Source organism: Vicugna pacos, chromosome 13 (genome assembly GCF_048564905.1).
Source record: "Vicugna pacos chromosome 13, VicPac4, whole genome shotgun sequence".
Classification (NCBI taxonomy): Eukaryota; Metazoa; Chordata; class Mammalia; order Artiodactyla; family Camelidae; genus Vicugna; species Vicugna pacos.
This window is the reverse complement of record NC_132999.1, coordinates 62838297-62853375: the sequence shown is the minus strand read 5'-3', so window position 1 is coordinate 62853375 and position 15079 is coordinate 62838297. Positions and strand designations below refer to the sequence as shown.

General features: G+C 45.2%; 1 protein-coding gene and 1 long non-coding RNA gene across 2 annotated transcripts in view; one reads left to right on the top strand and one right to left on the bottom strand.

Annotated features, from left to right (window-relative positions):
- Positions 1–15079, top strand: part of CAMTA1 (calmodulin binding transcription activator 1) — an 819414-nt gene that overhangs the window by 426824 nt on the left and 377511 nt on the right. The window lies entirely within an intron of this gene.
- On the bottom strand, positions 10535–12443 carry LOC140700995 (uncharacterized). Its single transcript, XR_012079767.1, has 3 exons — positions 12281–12443; positions 11522–11739; positions 10535–11144 (listed from the first exon to the last, which is right to left on the bottom strand). It is a non-coding gene; the product is annotated as an uncharacterized lncRNA (long non-coding RNA).

Sequence of the window (15079 nt, the reverse complement as noted above, 5' to 3'; positions counted from 1 at the left end):
TCCCTGATTGATCCCAATTGATCCCTGATTGAATTCCTCCTGAAGAAACTCCTTCCCAGCCCTTAAGAACCCCTGAGGGCTGCGTCCTTTCCTTCTCCTGCCCGGGGCCCCTGCAGCCTGGTGGCCGTTTGCACGCTGAGCTGCTCTACTGACGACCCGGAAAAGCTCAGCCACTTTGCACAAGCAAGTGGCCTATTGCTGTTGTGACCCCAGCTCCCTTCCAGAGGACTCCCAGTTCAAAGCCAAGGGTATTCTGTGGTTTTGCTTCCCCTTTGGGAATTACACAGGAGTTCCTGCAGGGCATTGCCCACCCCAGCCCCATCTCCCATCTCCAAACAGACAGATGTCATGAGTGATCTCTTGAAAAGCCAGTCCTCACCCCATCCTTCTGGGAATCCTGGGGAAGAACCACCCTAAGAAGGAGCAAGCGCTTGGTATGGTGTCCTGCTTCCTACTGGGTGCTGGGAGTTCTCCCATCCAGCTGATTTCTGTGGTAATTTTTCGGCTGCATCCTATCTATTTACTGCTTTCCAGCAGATAGGGAAGGGCCTGGGCTGGAGAAGCTCGGGTGAGGGTGGCAGCTGGTAGAGGATGGAGAACACCGTGACCAGAGACCCGCATCTCCAGAAGCTGCCGCCCGAGGCCCGCTGTGATGGGGATGACGCACTGGCAGGCAGCCGGCCGGAGAGCATCATCCCGGACTGCACCTGGAGGCCGTTCCTGGGCTGGCGTTTCTCTGGCACTCAGCGTGAGCAGAGCCCATTCGGTCGTTTGTCAGACAAGACAGAAGAGTCACGATGAGCCGATTTATAGAGCACACAGAGCGTCATGGGGAGAGGGCCCAGGCTGTTCTGTGATCCATGTGCGCCTTCCTGTTTGGGTGTGTTTGTCATTTGCTTTCTCGCCATCCACCGGGAAATGTATTTATCACTGCAGCTTTCATAATGCGGTGGCCTGCTTTCATCTGTTACAAGGAAGCGCTCCTGTTTCCATGCGACTGAAGGGGAGCAGGGTAGAAATGGATCACACCCCACTCAGGACTCTCAGTGGGGCCCTCCAGGCAGGAGTTGCCCCAGCTTAATGCCGCAAGGCTTGGGGGTTTCCCGGGGGAGGAGAATTTTCATAGCTTGTAATGTCGCTGCAGGGTCCCCAGCTCTTTCAGCCCCCACCTTTCTCCAAAGACTCAGAAACACCCTGGGGGCCTCTTTGGAGCCAGTTGCAGGAGATTTTGTAGTAATGATTGTTTGGCTTTTGTATTTCTTTTTCTGCTCCATGCCAGCAGCCTTGCGCTTCCCACCTGTTAAAGCTTGCGAGGACACCATCAGCAGGTGTTTCCCCAGGGCAAACATATGTTGAGGGCACCAATTAATCCTGGGTGCCCGTTGGAGGAGGCACCAGAGGAGGCCATCCCGGAACAAGCTCTCCCCAGATGTGCAGGTGCCTGGGGTGCTTGGGGAGGCAGGCAGAGGTGAATTCCAGGTGGCTGGGGGCTGTTCGTGGATGGGGCTGTGCTGTTCAGCCAGGTCTGACCTCTCTAGGCGGTTATACTGTTGACCACTTCCTGAAGGTCAGTACTTGGGGCTACACTGAGTTTCTCCCCAGAGCATGCAAGGAGGGAAATGCAACACGTCTGATAATTCATTGTGAAACTGCAGAGATGTGCAGTCATTTTAAAGGACAGTGGTCTCAGGCCCCCAGGACTAGACAGCATCTGATGGAAGCTGTCCACAGGACGAGAGAGAGTGTCAGAGGAACAGGCAGTCTTGGCCAGCAGCCAGCTCAGGCATGATCCGGGATGCAACTAGCCCTGTGGAGAAGGGGCTGCCTTGGCCTCTTCTGCCCCAAGCCTTAAACATAGAAACCACCCACCTGTTCTCCTTCAGCTTCCCAGAGAGAATGTTCTAAATTATACAACTTTCTGGTCCCTGGAGTAGTGATTTCTTGTCAGACACTAATAAACGGGTATTTTCATTTTATCCCTGTGCCGTATGAACTTGATTAAAGGGAAGGTGGTCACTCTCCGTCTCTGCCATCACACTCTGCAGGTGAGGACAGCCCTGCCCGGGTAAAGTCGCTGGGCAGGGCCTGGGGGTCCTTCCCCGATTGGCCTCTGAGTTCAAGGCTTAGGTCACAGGCTTGGCCTCAACTTCCCTTCATACTTGACTCGGACACCAAGGTCATTCTCCTGTCCACTTTCCTTCCCCAACACGGCAAGGGGTCCCAGAAGGAAGACCCCTCCTCCTCCGGGCTGCCTGGCCACGGCTCATGAATGGGCAGAGGCACAGGCCAATCATTGCAAATGGGCGGAGTCGTGGGCCAATCATCGGGTGTGTGCAGGGCACAGACCAATCAGCGGGTGCGGGCGGGGCATGGACCGATTATCGCTTGTGCTTGGGGCAGTCAGACTTTGGGTGTGAAACACCAGCATTTACCCATCGCGTGACCATGAGCAGCTATTTAACCCCTTTCTGCTTTGGTTTTCTATATGTAAAATTGGGATCTTAGTGGCACCAACCTTTCTGGGAGTTGGAGATTTACACAGATGGGGCAGCATGTGTACAACGCGAGGAGCGGCTCATGGCTCACGCACGCGCTCAGTACCATCAGGGAACCCACACATCTCCATGTAAAATCTTTCCGTCAGCGCCCCAGGACTGAAAACTAAATCCCTCTAAGCATTTTTACGAACTGACTTTTTCGTTGCAATCTGATTGTAACTCCTGAGGGGGTGGTTTGCTCTGTGTTTCTTTCCGGACTGCAGCCTGGCGCCTGGCAGAGTCCTAGGCACGTTGCAGGGACCCAGGGAATCCACGCTGGCGCATTGAATGCTTGGTGATACTGTGAATCTGGCTGATATGGATTAAGAAGTCTATTCCAAATTACTTCCAGGTGTTCGTCATTTCAACATCACACAGCCACACGGGAAAAGGCCCACTGTGTGATATTTATTCATCTATTCAGCAAATATTTATTGAGTGCTTGCCATGGCCCAGTTCTAGTTCCTAGAGAATCAGAAGTGAATCATCAGATAAAATCCATGCTCTTGTGTAGCTTACTGGCAGCAGGGGAGACTGACAAGGGACAGATACAATCTAGGAGGTGGTCAGCACCTCAGCGAAGGCAGGGTGTATTAGTTACCTATCTCTTGTAACAAATTACTCCCGAACTTAGTGGCTTACAACAGCCACATTTATTGCCTAACCATGTGTGTGGGCTGGGCATCCAGGCACAAGTTAGCTGGATCCTCTGTCTTAGGATTTCTCCCAAGGCTGCAGTCGGGGTGACGGCCAGGGCTGCGGTCATCTTAAGATCTAACTGGGCCCAGATCTTACAAGTTCACTCACATGATTGTTGGGAGAATTCAGTTTCTCATGAGCTATTGGGCTGAGGGCTTCAGTTCTTCACCGGCTGTTTGCTGGGTGGCAGCTCTGTTCCCTGCCATGTGGGCTTCTGCATAGCACACTCACAACACACAACTTTAAACACAGCAGCCTGCTTCATCAGAGCAAGTGAGAAGGGCCAAAGGGAGTGAGCCTTCTAGGACGCTGGACTCAAAGTCTTTTGTACAGTCTTCCGAGTGAGGTAGGTCCTATTAGGAACTCCGCTTACAGATGGAAAATGAGCCACAGAGAGAGTAAGTATTTTGCCCAAGTTTATGCAACTAGTGAGTGGGGGGGGTGGTGTCAGGCTTTACAGATGCTCGTGCTGTTTGGCTCTAGTCCCTGTACCCCTTACCTACCTCATTATACCATCACTCCACTGTTTAGTCTTCCAGACAAGAGAGATGGCAGTTCACTTACTTTAGCAGCAGTGGAGGTGGTGAGAATTGAGCTGACATGGGATGCATTTTGAAGATGTTGTTGATAGAACACTTTGATAACTTGGTTGCAGGATAACAGGAAAGAAAAACATGAAGATACTTCCCAACTTACAGCCTAAGAAACTGGATGAAACATGGTGCCAATAACTGACATAGAGAATCATAGGAGAGGAGAAGGTTTGCGGGAGAAAATCAAGAGTATGTTTTGGCCACGTAAAATACAACATCCAAGGGTTAATGTTGACAGGTTACTGAATATACAAGTCCAGAGTCAGACTAGAGATACAGAATTTTGCAGGCATCAGCCATGAATGACCACCCATCAAGAGAGTATGAAAAAGAGAAAATGGCCAAAGACTGAAGGCCTATGACACTTGAAACATCCAGCACTCTGAAAAAGGAAAGCCTGCAGAAGAAAAGGAGACTAAGGGACCCATGAGGCAGAGGAGAACCAGGGAAGTGTGGTGACCTGGAGACCAAGTGAAGAGGGACTTCCAAGAAGGAGGGAGCTATGCCAAATGCCTGATGAGAGTGTGACTGGGAGGGGATGGAGGACCGAATGGGAAAAGAGACTGCAAAACTGTATATTCAGAAAGATCCTAATTTTGCAAAAATACAACTCCTCCCCTTGCATAAAAAAAGCTCTTTTAGGTTATGATTATTAAATCCGTAGAACAATTTCAATCCATGAACATGGTATATTCTAGATATAGAATTTATGTTGTAGAGAGTCTGGAATGTATTGTTTTCTGTAAAGCATGTTGATTTTTGTCCTGCCAGGTGACTTGGTTTCACTCGTTTATTAGGGTTGGTGTATTTTGGTTTTGCCTTTTGTTGTAGGCTCTGCCACTTATGCAAGGGCACGGTCCTTACTCTAAAGACCTGGACTTTCTGGAGTCTTAAGTGAATGCTGCAGGTACCCAGTGAGAGTTGGGCCATACCCACATCTAGCTGGGTCGTAATTTGAAGGTCCCCTAGCCCTGCATGGCCTCCAGTATCTCTGTCTAGTTTTCAGTGCTATAGCAACTGGAGTCTTGCCCTGCCTACAGGCAGCTCTGCTTTCAACCTGGTGCCCCCAGGGACCCTCCAAGTAGACTTCTTCAGACTTCCTTCTACACAGCTTCCTTCTCTCCAGGGCCCAGACCTGCAAATTCTATCTGCTTCAGCAGCACCAAACTCTGATTTTTGCCTTGCTTGATCAGGGATGCTGTCATGCCTAGCTTGGACCCCATCTCCCTGCATAATGTTCCAGAAAGCTTAGCAGATGAAGGGCTTACCTTGTGTATTTTCCCTCTTACGGGATCACAGTCCTGAACTGCTTGTTGTCCAGTGCCTGCAGAGAGTAACCTCAGATACTTTCATCTATTTTTATGGTTGTTTCCAGCAGGGGGGCAGGTCTAGCATCAGTCACTTCGTTGTGGCCAGAGGCCGAGGTGCTTTGATTTAATGTTGACCGTTTCTTCCCATCCCCTGCACCAGATCATCAGCTTGTCAGTGACAGTTCTCTATGTGTTTGTAGTGTGATACAGAGCAGTCCTTTTGGTTGAAATAAAATCAAGTCAGACAATTTGTAATCTGAAATAAACAAAGACCATCATAAAGACTGTGGTTGTGTTTTTAGGCTGGTGTCTGCAGGGAACTCCCAGGGAAGGGTTCTCCGGGAAGACTTAATGGGATGTGGTTGGACAGAGAGCTCCAGAGCTGAGGGCTGGGTGGAATTCCTGCAGGAGAAGCGCAGGGCAAGAGCCAGGGAAGCATGGCAGGGTCCTGGGTGCAGCCATGGGAGCTGAGTTCCTCCTCGGCCTTCCCCAGAGACACATGGTTCCCCAGGGTGCTCCCATGCAAGGCAGCTACCCTCTTCCTTATATAAAGGACACTTTCTGCTCCAGAAAGGCCTCTGGCAGGTTCTTCCCGCGGCCTCTGGGGTTGCCAGGAATGGACCTGCAGCGCGAGGGGACAGTAGTTGTCTTTTCTCTGACTGTGAATTGAACGAGAACCCGTAGCTCTCTCTGACCTGCTGCATGTCACCCTCTCTCCTGGGAGTCTGTTTACACAGGTGCATTCCTTCTCTGCAGGCTCAGGATTCCTGTCACTTGCTACAGGAGAAATTTTAGAGCTTTGTGCCCAAATGACCCACCCTGGGTTACCGAGGTCTGTGTGTATTTCATCACTTCTATCTGGGGGATCTTTTATATATTTATCACTACATTCTATAATAGATACTTAACAAATTGTTTATCCAGCAAAATTTTTTAAGCACCTAAGATGTGCTGGGCATTTTGCTAGGTTCTGAAGCTCCCAGATCCCTGACCCAAGGCCTCAGAAATGCACTCAGGGATCATTGCAGAGAGATGGGTGAGTCTGGACTAATGTGCTGAGCTGAGGGACACCAAAGCATTCAAGATGGGCACTCCTGAGTAGTTAGTATTTGGGCCTCCCTTCCCCTCTGCTCCGTTGCCAACCAGGCTCAGGGGTTCTGGATACACTGCTGGCGTAATCCTCCTACAGCAGTGACCGAAGGAGGTCACTGGCTTTAACAAAGGGGCTAATGTCAGAGAGTCAGATGTCTTGAGTTTGCATCTTGCCTCTCCACTGACTTGCTGTGTGACCTTAAGCAAGTACCTTCCCCTCTCTCGTCCTGGTTCATCATCTTCAATATATCTGAAAGTTCTGTTTCAAAATATGAACTGGAGGTGCAGAGACTTGGGTTCTGTACCCAGCCCATTCCGTGTGTTCATGGATTGGTCATTAAGAAAATTCAAGAGTAAAATTGTTCTTTGTAGTAAAACAGTATATGAAACAGTGACTTGATTTCTTTCTATTAAAGGCACTTTTTACATCTAGAAATAGTCTTCAAATCATCTTAGTCTCTGGGCAAGAGCTTCAGTTTTGTTCCCATGACAGCGTCATCAGTGGTCTCCCCACTTATGACAATCCTGCTTGTGACTCAATATGGACTAAGGCAGGGGAGGAGGGTGGGTGGCCTGGCCCGCCGCACTGATCCCCGCTTTCTCTGGAATTCTCCACTTGTTCACAGTCTGGGCACCTTGCCTCTGCTGCTGCATGACTCAGGCTCGGAGAGCCTCCAATTTCACCCTTGCCAGCGGCTCCCCTGACTCAGAAGCTGCCCATGTGTTTCGGGCGCCTGGATCCTTCAGATGAAGCCCTGCATCTCTACTCCTCCCCATTACCTTCAGGCAGCACCACCCCAACCCCACGTGTGCCATCCAGAACATTCTGTGCCAGGGACCTTGAGAGGTCCCAGCCCCACCTGGGGACAGGATTTCCCCCTCCTCTTAGGGGTTTGTTTTGTTTTGCTTTGAAATGTAACTTTATTTCTGATCAGGGACAGTTGCCAATTTTATGGGATCTGAAGCCGATACAATTTGGGGATCCCATATAAATGCAAAATAATGAACACGAAATTAGGCCTGGCATCTTTGAAGGGCTCTGACTGTGCAGCATGGTTTGGGGGGGAGCTGAAGCTTCAATGCTGTGAGCTTCATGGTAAACCTGACTGTGGTTCTCACTCACTTAAGACCTGAGATAACTGCCCCCTGCACCTTCAGTAAATTCTAACTTAGAATAAATCAAGAGAATTGCTTGCTGTATATTTATGTTAGTATCAAGCAGCCATTGCATAATTTAGATCTGAGATAGTATTCTTTTAAAAAATTTTTTTCCTTCACATTAAAGCGACAGATCGAGTGTCCAATGAGTCACAAATGCCTTTCTGAGAACAGCTGCATTAGAGGGACTTGCTCAGAGAATGTTCTTTTCCTTCTTCCGAGGCCACCTTCAGGCCTCTGACATCGCCCTCAGACCCTGGCACAGAGTCAGCCCCCTCCCTTCCTCCCCTGCTGGTGCTGCCGGCTCAACAGACACCTTCCAACGCATCACACCCAATGCCAGAGCTTTTAGCTGCAGTAGTTGTCTAGAAAGCTGTACAGGAACAGACTGAACCGGAAAAGTGAAAGATTGTCCGTCGTCAGCAGACAGTAAGGAGGCACGAATTCGAGTCCTGTTGTCTTGAATCCGATGCCCAAATGTGGGCGACATTTTCCAGTTCTCCCGGTATAAAGTGGTTCCGGAGCAACTTTATTTGAATAGTCTGTGTTGCACTCAAAGTAAATATTAATTCCATTATGCCATAAACTTTTATTTATCATGACAGCAAGTCATAAAGTTCTCTTACTAGAATATAGCTTCTAAATTGCGTATCATAGATGAGCTACAGTGCTCACACTGGATGCGAGCAGCAATTACCCGCCATCCTTTATGCAAGTCGGTATTAAATGTGCCTTCTAAGTATGAGGCACAGTCTGAGCTTATGCAGAAAATCTTCCGTGGCCATTATCCAAGGGCCCAGAAATACGAGGAGAAGGTGACAGAGCAGTCGCAGCTGGCAGGGGCCAGACACAAGGATCAAAGTGCAGCTCGTCGCCGGCAGTAATTCACTGAGGCGTTCTTTGCATATTATGGGTCTGACTTTTAAAATTACATAAATTGCTCATTAGAAGTGCCTTGTAATTGCCTTACTCTGTGGTATTGTGTGAAGTGTAGGTTTTAATTATTCTTTTTTGATTTGTAGTGTGGTTTGACTTGTTCAGGGTGATGGTTGAAAAATATGGATCTGCCTTAATTGTTGTACTAAGTGAAAATAGATGACTCTGTTTATCAAATTCCTTGACTTGGTGTTTGGGGAGTACGAGGCGGGTCTTCTGGTTTCTCAGCCCTTGTTGGTAACTGTAGGGGGTTCACCAGGTGGGGTCTGGGGAGAGTCCCTCTCAGCCTGGACAGACAGCAGGCTGGGCTCTGCCTGACCCTCGGGTGACCTGAGAGGAGCCTGGCAGTGTGGAGCCCACGGATGGATTGATCTAATGGCATCTGCCTGGAAGAACCCTCACCTCTTCCCCACAGTGTAGATAGGAACGGAAAAGCCAGAACTTTGTATCATCTTTGGAGAGCAGGGCAGGGATGGCGGGCGCTGGGGGCGGGGAGGGGTGCTCCTGGGATGTCTGCTGCAAAGCCACCACTCCGTCTGGACCCTTTTACTGAGAACAGCCGGGCACCACTGCCGCCGGGCCAGCTCTCATCTCCTGCGACATCAGGCCTCCACCATCCCCACCCCATTGGAGCTGAGCTGTTCTGAGCTCTACCTTGGGCTGCAGGCTTTCCGAGCCCCTGGGCCCGGCCCTGTGTCATCCAATGCCTGGAATTGATGAGTTGTGAGATGGGGGCCGTGGCTTCGGGGGTGAACTTCCAGGACTCGCTTTGACTCATCCGCAGCCACTGATGAATAAAAACTCAATTAGGACGCTGGTCCTTGAAAGGCAGCTATTTTAGGACTCACTTTTGGAAAGGCATGGGATTTCTCTGTCCAAGATAAAATTATGCATTTGTCAATACAGCAACAGCATTGGCTGCTTCCTCTGGGGTCTCACACCTTAATTATTCTCAGAAATCAGAAAGCTTTTCTCTTTGAAGCCGGCTGGCAGTGGGCTTCCATGCAATAGACTGATGGAGAGAAGATTCTGACCCCCTCTGCTTCTGCCCTTCCGTCTCCTTTTTGGAGCAGCTCACCTCCCACTGACAGCAGAGGGGGCAGCCTTTGTGGGTCTGGGAACGTTTTTGTCACAACGCCTCTAGCCCATTTCCCCCTCTTTCCATCACCTGTTTTATGCATGTGGCATTCTGTTCCAGGCCAGATTTTTGTGACATGAAAAATACACTAAATATGGGCTGCCACAGTGACTGTCATTAACCAACCACTAGTTGTGCCTTTATAAATTTTTACACACCGCTAAATTATAAATACGCAATGCTGAGAGCGATGAAGTATGCACCTATAATGTCTGCAGTTGTAAGATTTGTAGTTCCGTATGCACATGCCGTAAACTGGGGGGAGTAGGGGGACTTCAGCTATTTCCTGGAGTCCGTGTTGGGCTTCTCCCCCGGGAGTCCTTCCTCAGGGTCTTTCCCCCTCTCAGGTGCTGGGCTGCCCTGGCTGGGGCCCTTTCCTTTGTTTGTCGTTCACATGGATTCAGTAAACATAGGTTTAATTGCACCTGCCGTGTTTCCGAGCGGCAATCGGCTGGAAATCCACGGTTGAGTTAGTCTTTGAAAACTTGCGTTGTCTGTTCGGGGAGACAGACAAATTATTAAGTAGTGGCGGTGCAGGGTGGTGATGCCCAGAGAGAAGGGGACCCAGGGGCTGGTGGGTGGGGGGAGCTGGGATGAATCTGAACAAACTCTGTGTCTCATTTTCCTCATCTGTGAATGGGGCATATCCCCGCCTCCCTTTTGGTGCTGTTGGGGGTAATTCTATGAGCGCCTGTATATAAAAGCATTTATTTAGAGCCGGGCTTGGCACAAATTAAGCACGCAGTAAATGTTAACTATTATAACCACACTCATTATTACTTGATTTCTTGCTGCCTTACGCCCCAAATTAATGGCTGAGATCATGGTGAGAGCACTTTCTTCCTTGGTGGAAGAGCATGGCCTTCAGCACTGCAAGGTTTGAATGAAAGAGACCTTGTATTTTCTCCAACGTGAAAATATTCTCATTGTCTTGATTTTGATGTGACAAATAATCTATTGTAAAAATGCAAGCAGTATCAAATGTATAGATAGTAAAGAGTCCTCCTTAATCCAGTGAACACACACACACCGTTTCAGACACACTCAAAAAAAAGGATCATTTTAAACGAGTCCTATACCTTCAACTTTATTTAAATCAACACAAATAAATACATTTTAACAGCTATACAGGTTTGTTGCAGGGACTTAATGGACTATTGGATAGTCACGTTGTTTCCAGAATTTTTTCTATCCACACGTCTGTGATTATCCTTGAACATGTTTGTATGTACTTAGGATACTAAGTTCTCAGGATGGTGGTGTGGGTTTGAGGACGTTCATATTTTTAACATTGTTATGGATTTTTAAACTATAAATCACGCAAACTTTGGAGGAATAATACATGACACAAGAATGGAAAAGGTGAAAAACTACCCAGTAGAAGATGGGTAACCCCCCCATCCCACCCCGCCCTCCATCAGCTCCTCAGGGACCCACGTGTTAACCAGTTTTCATGGATCCTCCCGGTAAAGGATATTTTTTCTTTTCTCTCCTCTTGCTCAAATGTAGCCTACTTCACACACCGTTGTCCTGCTTGTCCAGTGTCCCACTACAACCTGCAGACTGGTTTCTGTTAGTACATAAAGAGCCGCCTTATTCGTAGTAAGCAGTGCTGTGAGCACCTACTGTGTGCCTAGCGTTGTTCCGGGTGCCGACGGCGGAGTAGCCCTTTTGACACAGCCTGGGGAGGAGAGACAGACAGTAAATTATGGAAGAATATCTATAGTTGTGTCAGATGGTGGTGTGCGTCATTAAGAAAAATAAAGCAGAAAAAAGTCATAGGAAGGTGGGTGCAAGTTTAAAATGGGAGACTAGGAAAGACCCACTGAGAAGGTGACACAAGAACAAAGTGCTGACAGAGCCGGGGTCCCCGCGGAACTGCAGGGGAGAAGACTTCCTTTACGTCAGCACGGAGACGGCCTTGAGCTGGGAGCTGGTATCCCACAGAATGCAAGGACCGCGCTTGATGTAATCACCACTCTGCCGACGGATAGATGCTGACTTAAATCACATTCCAAGCAATATCATATGAGAGGGTTTGTTTCCTTACGGTCTTACCAAGACATCGTGCTCACTGTTTCATTTGTGTGTTTCTGGCGTGTACAAGTCGTTATCTTACAGCTTTCCTTTGTATTTCTCTTATTACTAAGAAAGTTGAGCATTCTTTCCTTTTCTGTGGACCATGAATTCACAGATGAAATTCTGTATTAGACTGTTGGTCTTTTTCTTATTGGTGAGGAGAAGTTCTCTACATATTACAGAAATTAGTCCTTTTTCTGTAATAGAAATAAGTCCATTTTTTTCTTAATTTCTAAGTTTATATTGGATTAAAAACTTTTTTTCCTACCTGTTCAAAAAAAATTTAAGTCGTCCAATTTATTAGTCTTTTCTTTGATGGCTTCCAGAAGTGCGTGGCAGAGTGAAAAAACATTTTCTCACTCCAAAATTACCAAAAAAACCCCACCCCAAATGTATTCTAGTACTTTAATGGTTTTATCTTGTTCTTAATATAAATCTTTGATTTGAAATTTATTATGGTAGAATGAGCGAGGTCAGTATACAGTTTTTCCTCCCCTAGAGAGAGATACTCGTGTCCCCAAACTATTTACTGGATTAATCCAGTTTTTAAATCTGCTGGTGGGCATGTGCTGTCTCTGTCATAGATGAAATTCCAATTGTATTTGGATCTATTTTTGGATGCTCTATACTTTTTCAACCATTTGTCTGTTTACTCATGTGCTATAGTTATATTCCTAATTATTGTATTTGTACGATACATTTCCACGTTCATGGGACAAGTCCACCTTTATTACTCACCTCTTTCAAAATGTTCTTGGCAACTCTTGCTTGCTTAGTTTTCTAATAAACTTTAGAATGAGCATCCAGACCTAAAAGCAAACCCTGACTGGTATTTTCATTGGAGTCACACCTTTACCTCACCCTGAAACCCTGTCTTATAGATGGAATTATACAGGATGGAACTTTTGAGACTGGCTTCTTTCATTCTGCCTAATGCCCTATGAGTCATCCAAGCCATTATGCTCAGTAGAATTCCACTGTGTGGATGTATCCCTGCTGTTTACCCATTCACTGAATAAACTCATTTTTGGTGATTATGAACAAAGCTGCCACAAACTTTTGTGTGTAGGTTTTTTGTGTGAACATAAGTTTTTATTTCTCTAGGGTAAATAGCCAGGAGTGAGATTGTTGTGTGATACGATAAATGTTTGGTTAACCTTACAAGAAACAGAGAAATCATTTTTCTTTTTTTTTTTTCAGTTCTTCTACTAGATGTATGTTGGTACTTCACTGTAGTTTTAATTTGCCCTTCTCTAACGGCTAATGATGTTGAACAGCTTTTCAAATGGTATTTTCCATTTCTATAGCCTCTTTAGTGAGGCTTCTGTTCAAGATTTTTGCCCATTTTTAATTGTGTTTTCTGAATCAGAAATGTGATTTGCCAGTATTTTTTTTAACCAGCCTGTAGCTTGACTTTGCATTACCTTAAGAATGCCTTTCACTGGACAAAAGTTTTTAAATTTCAATGAAATTCAATTTATCATTTTTAAAGTGCATCTTACTTTTCGGTGTTTTGTCTAGGAAATCTTTGCCTAGCCCTAGGTCATGATTACTTCCCTCTATGTTCCTTTCTTAAAATTATATGATTTTATATATTTCATCTAGATTTAGGATCCAGTTTGAGTTAATTTTTGTATAAAGGTTTAGGTCAAGACACTTTTTTTTTTTTCACATGGATTACCAGTTGTTACAAAACCACTTGTTGAAAAAACTATTCTTTCTCCATTGAATTGCCTTTGCACCATTGTCAAAAATCAATTAGGATCTATTTCTGGACTTAATATTCTGCCCATTGATTCATATGTCTATCATTTCACCAATACCACACTATCTTGATTACTGTAGGTTTAAATGAGTTTTTAAATTGTATAATGAAATTTCTCCAATGTGATTTTTCTTTTCCAGACTTGTTTTGTCTATTCTAGCTCTTTGCCTTTGATAAAAGTTTATGAATCAGTTTGTCTATAGCTATGAAAATTCCTGCTGGGTTTTGATTGATATTTCATTCAATCTCTACGTCCTTTTGGGGAGAATTGAAATCTTTACTATGTTGACTCTTCTAATCCGTGACTATGAGGTACATCTTCATTTATTTAAGTCTGCTTTGATTTCCTTTTTTAAATTAATGAAAAAAAATTTTTAATTGGAGGGCGGTATTTAGGTTTATTTATTTATCTTTAATGGAGCTACTGGGGATTGAGCCCAGAACCTCGTGCATGCTAGGCATACACTCTGCCACTGAGCTATACCCTCCCCTGCTTTGATTTCTTTCACCAATATTTTGTAGTTTTCAACATACAGATCCTATAAAAATTTGTTAGATTTATACCTAAGTATTTCAAATGTTTGGAACTATTGTAAACGATATTGAAAATTGTGTTTTGGTTTCCAATTGTTCATTGCTAGTGTATAGGAATACAGTTGATTTTTGTGTGTTGACCTTGTACCTGTGACCTTGTTTAGCTCAGTTGAGCTCCAAAAGTGTTAATTTTGGGGGTATTTTTCTGAGATTTTCTATGTGACAATTAGGTTGTTTGAAAATAGTGACAGTTTTACTTCTTCCTTTCTGATTTATATGACTCTTTTTCTTGCCTTATTGCACTGGCTAGGACTTTCCCATAATACTGAATAGGTGTTGTAAGAGTTGTGAGAATCCTTGTGTTGTTCCCAGTCTTAGAGGGAAAGCTTTCAGTTTTTCACCATTAAGTATGATGTTAGTTGTAGGTTTTTATAAATGCCCTTCATTGAGGAGAGGAAGTTCCTTTCTATTCCTGTTTTGCTGAGACTTTTTCTCAGCAATGTGAATGCATGTTAAATTTTGTCAAATGTTATTTCTGCATCAATTGATATAATCATGTGGCTTTTCTTCTTTAAACTGTTAATATAGTGGATTACATTGATTTATGGGTATAGAACCAGCTTTATATTCCCAGGATAAAATTCATCTGGTCATGTTATATTATCCTTTTTACACATTGCTGAATTTGATTTGCTAATATTCTATTGAGGGTTTTTGCATCTGTGTTCCTAAGGGACATTGATGTGAAGTTTCCTTTCTTGTACTACCTTTGTCTGGTTTTGTTATCAAGGTAGTGCTGTGCTGGTCTTATAAAATGAGTTGAGGAGTGGTCTCTCCTATTTTATTTTCAAGAGGAGATTGTGTAGAATCAACATTATTTCATGTTTAAATGTATGGTAGAATTTGCCGGTGAAACCATCTAGGCCTAGGGAGTTCTTTTTCAGAGGTTTTAAACTACCAATTCAATTTATTTAGTAGATATAGAATTATTCAAGTTATCTATTTCTTATTTCATTCCTGATATAGGTAATTTTTATCTTCCTTCTTTGTCAAGTTTGCAAGAGGTTTATTACTTTTATTTATCTTTTAATAAACCAGCTTTTGCTTTAGTTGATTTTCTCTATTGTTTTCCTGTTTTTAATTTCATTTGTAATTCGTGCTCATATTTATTATCTCCCTTTTTTGGCCTACTTTGGTTTAATTTGCTCTGACTTTTCTCGTTTCTTAAGGTAGAAGCT